This window comes from Brassica napus, unplaced genomic scaffold, assembly GCF_020379485.1.
Source record: "Brassica napus cultivar Da-Ae unplaced genomic scaffold, Da-Ae ScsIHWf_713;HRSCAF=1035, whole genome shotgun sequence".
In the NCBI taxonomy this organism is placed as follows: domain Eukaryota; kingdom Viridiplantae; phylum Streptophyta; class Magnoliopsida; order Brassicales; family Brassicaceae; genus Brassica; species Brassica napus.
In genome coordinates this window covers 145,001-150,000 of record NW_026016767.1, presented here as the reverse complement: position 1 = coordinate 150,000, position 5,000 = coordinate 145,001, and positions in this window count along the sequence as shown.

The window sequence follows — 5,000 nt, the reverse complement described above, 5'->3', positions numbered from 1 at the left end:
AACCTCGGCTTCATCATGAAGAAACTGACACGTCTGGACCGACTGATCTGGACAGAACCTCCTTTAGCTTCTGGACAGTTCTTCGGACTTCCGCGGAGTATCGAGCAGAACTTCGACTGATCTGAACCCGTGGAACTGAACTAATCTGGACAGCACCTCCACTTGATTGTAGGAGAATATGACTGGCTTGGACGGATTGAATTGGACAGAGCTTCCGCGTCACAATCGTAGAGAATCGCCGATTGGACGGAACTGGCCTTCTCGGTGGAGTATCGGTCTTCAGAATCGACCATACTCTAGAATCGATCACTTCCTTTCTCTCTCTCTCTCTCTAGCCACGTTGACTTGATTCCCATCTGATTGATCTTCATTGATTGACCTTCAGTTGGACAGAACCTTCCCAAGGCGCTGACTCGAAATCAATAGAGAACTGATCTCGAAAACTCTCTAAAACTCTCGAAATAGCTCGGAATCACTTGCTTTCTTTTTCTACTTTCTCTCATGTTTTAAATGCTTTGGACAGGTCTGGATGTGAAGAAGAAATGAGCTGGGGTCGTGGGGTATTTATAGGAGACACCAGCCAATCAGCTTCAGGTTGGTGGCAGCCCGTGTGTCGCTCCGCATGGCTCCGGACGCATGCACGGCGACACCTCGTGCTCCACATGGCTGGCTGCATGTCCAGGACACATGCAGGACGCCACCACTCCTCCCAGATGTCAGGCTGCATGACTGGAGCTCATGCAAGGCGCCACACATCCTCACACATGTCGATCAGCATGCTTCGGTTGCATGCGTCGCGACATCTCGTGCTTGGCCGATCCACCTCGTGCTCCACATGGCTGGCTGCATGTCCAGGACACATGCAGGACGCCACACTCCTCCCAGATGTCAGGCATGACTGGAGCTCATGCAAGACGCCACCCCAGCACACACATGTCGATCAGCATGCTTCGGTTGCATGTGCGGAGACACCTCGTGCTTGGCCGTTCCACCTCGTGCTTCTATGTGTCAAGCTGCATGTTCAGCTTTCATGCACGTCTACACCTCCTCCTGTGTTGACACTCAGCTGCTGATGTGATAGACAGAACGTCCTGGCCATATGCATAGGACACCTCGAGCTTCCCGGTGATTTGTGCGATTTCGGTCTTTCTGGTGAATTTTCGTCCCGCGATCAATCCCGAATATTTTTCCGCTCCCGTTCTGATTCTCTAAATATTTTAATAAACTCCAGATGAATACTGAGATCCTCTAAAAATATTTCCCGAGCCTCCGGCTTCTTCCAATAATTTCGAAAACCGAAATTAGGGTTTTCGACCAACTTCGGGTTTTCCTGTCGTGCTTCAATCCCATCGTGCTTGCTTCCGTCGTGCTTGCTTCCCGTCCTGCTTAATTCCCGTCCTGCTTCCGACTTATAATGTCTTCAGAATAATATTTTACTGATACGAAGATATTCCGAGAAAACTTCGCGATGAAGAAACGTCAATCTTCCAAAACGTCGAGCTTCTAAACCGTCGTGCTTCAAAAATGTAATTCTTCCAAAACTGCCGTATGATCAATCTAAGACATTTCTAACAATGGTAGAGCAGCTTATCTCAACTCATGCTTCACTCACGATCCATTCTTCGACCTTCTCGTAGTTCAAATTTCCCGATCGATCTGTATTGCCCGCGACTCAACCACAAAGATACTCGACCATTCTCTCTCTCTTTTTTTTTTTTTTTTTTTTTTTTTTTTTTTTTAACGGGTTCTACATTCTCCCCCCCTTAATAGAATTCGTCCTCGAATTCTTAGTTGCGCAATTGCTCGTCTTCACAACATTCTCCACTCGTTTCCATAACCTCTTTACTCTGTCCACCACGGTTCCTTGAGTGTCCTCTTCAAGGTCTCCACAATCGTCTTCATATCTCTTGACTGAGTCATCCTCTTCCTCTTACTCTGCCATAACACCCTTGATTGTCCATGATACTATCTTGTCCAGATTCCTCAAATCCTTTCTCGATCTTCGTCTTCCCAACTACTGATGTGAAGTCCTTCCCAACGAAGTTTTGTTTACTCCCATCTGTCCAGTCCATACCACAGCCCAGTCCCTCTGAACTGTCTCTCCTCTCTTTGCTTCGGGTTTGGGTTTGGCCTCGAACTCCCTCCACTTTAAGGTTTAATCCCTTAAAGTTCCGATCAACAAACATACTTACTCGCTGCAACTCAAAAGAACACTTAACATGCAAGTTAGTAGACAACTAATCCCAATAGTCTATACTAAAACAACCTAAGCAATTCTAACCAGCAACCTAACAGTTCTACCCAAGCAACCTAACAGTTCTAGATTCCACTATCTCAATCCTAATTCCTAAAACCACAAATCCTATCGCTGGACGTGACCGGTTTCCCTAATGCCTTTTGTGACTCATTTTGACTCGATAAATATTTAAAACCGATTAAATCATGAGTTCCGGAAGCATGGACGAAACCATGCTCTGATACCACCTCTGTAACACCCCCGAACCGTCCTAGCATAGGTCGACCCACCGGCCAACAATCAAACAAGAACATGACCGACGACGACCCACACCAAGGTTGGAGATGAAAGGCCAACCGGCCAGCCAACAATCAAACAAGAACATGACTGACCGTCCAACCCAACACCATGGTCCGGAAGCGCTACGTGACGGGCTAGGGACAATCCGGTCAGAGTCACAAACTTTACTCCACGACCTAGACCAGTTCATCCACTAACTCGTCCCGCTGCGTCAAGGCATAAGGCTTTGCAACCCGTACCTAGAGTTAGCGTTTTCCGTTAGATCAAGGCCTAAGGCTTTTCAACCCGTACCTCGACCTAACGTTGTGTTAGACCGGACTAGTCAAATATCAGAGTACTCATGAAGCGCATATAAAACAATTACTTTATTGATTCGAGAAATATCCATACATTGATATAATTCGAGACCGGTCCCGGCCTAATGCCAAATCGAGTCAACTAAACACAAATCCACAATACCGTTTACAAAAGGCATGAAAATCTACACCGGCGGTCCTAACGTCCAGCACCAAGCTATCCGATCATCCTTACCTAAAGCGACCTGCAAAAAGGACAACGGAGTTGGATGAGTAACCTAATGTTACTCAGTGAGCTGGCGGCCTCTACCCGCAACCTAGACTCTACCCAGACAACCCAAAATAACAATCAATCTAGCCCTAGCATGCAATAAAAGCTAAGGCTAAGCAAACCGTTACTAAGTTAGACTTGGCCTCCTGCCATGATCTAGCTTCAAGTAACGGGAACCTGCATAAAAACAAGTCAACAAACAATCCCTAGTTAACCATATATACGCCTGAGTTCAATACTCATGTAGTGTTAGACACTTAGACTATACAAGTATCATTAATCGATCGACCAACAATCAAACAAGAACATGATCGGCCAACCAATGATACCGCATAGCTTTAATATCCACCACCCTTCACAAGCAATCACTCAAACACATACAGGCCAACGTCAGGCCTACACTAACGAAATACACATCAAGCCTAATCCGGTACCTAAACCAGACTTAGGACTTAATGTCAGAACCTGCAAGCAAATCAATCAACCACAATCACAATAATAACTATGAGTAACTACGACTCGATCTAACTCGTAACACCGTATATCGGTGCTACACTAACTCGAGGGTTCCATAACCCTCTACGACACACTAACACAACACTCTAACCTGGGCCCTGGTGACTTCGTGTTCCTCCTCTCTATCGGCAATATCCTATCTCCTACCACAAAGGCCAGAAGAAGGAACTTTCAACCGACCGCGGCCCACAGTCCTTCGGGTCACCGCGCGACAGCCCACAGTCCTTCGGGTCACTGCCACATTACACCGTCGTGTAATACTCAGCCATAGGCCATGACACCGTTCGTCTGAGTCTTCCCGATCCAGCGAATAAGGGGTTTCCTTGAACCCGCTGGGTACGAGGCCGAGGAAACACTAATCACCCCTACACAAGCCTAGTATGGGCGGGTTACGCACATACTGTCGGCACACTCACACAACACAAACTCAATCTAGAACCTAACCTAAAGATAAAGTTCCAGATCCTAACTAGACACTCGACTCCACAACACTAACCATAGTACCAGTAGTCCGGCCTATATGGCCTAAGACCCTTAGTACTAACTACTAAACAATAATATCAATACTAAACAACAAAATCAAACCGTTACCCAGATAGTCCAGCCTCCCGCTGAGAAACTATCTTTAAAGATAACGGGAACCTGCACTCAACAATATCAACACGCAATAATAGAAAACATGATGCATCCTAGCCCTAGTCCTAGTCAGGTTATTAACTCAGTCTTAATTCCATTCATCTCAGCTTAGCCCTTGCTAAACTGAGTCCGGTTCCATAAATAAAATAACCCTAAGGACTCTACCATTCAATAACGTGATCATTCTAATCTATATGCAGACTCGATCTACCCTAAATTCCAAGTGGAATTCAAACAAACCAACTCACAGTGTTCTAGGCGAGAAGCAGCTGGTTGATCGGAGAGGACTTGGCCAAAACCCAAGGGACGCCTTGACTGGACTGGACTGGACTGATCTTGACTTGGACAGAACCTCGGCTTCATCATGAAGAAACTGACAGGTCTGGACCGACTGATCTGGACAGAACCTCCTTTAGCTTCTGGACAGTTCTTCGGACTTCCGCGGAGTATCGAGCAGAACTTCGACTGATCTGAACCCGTGGAACTGAACTAATCTTGGACAGCACCTCCACTTGATGTAGGAGAATATGACTGGCTTGGACGGATTGAATTGGACAGAGCTTCCGCGTCACAATCGTAGAGAATCGCCGATTGGACGGAACTGGCCTTCTCGGTGGAGTATCGGTCTTCAGAATCGACCATACTCTAGAATCGATCACTTCCTTTCTCTCTCTCTCTCTATAGCCACGTTGACTTGACTCCCATCTGATCTGATCTTCACTTGATTGACCTTCAGTTGGACAGA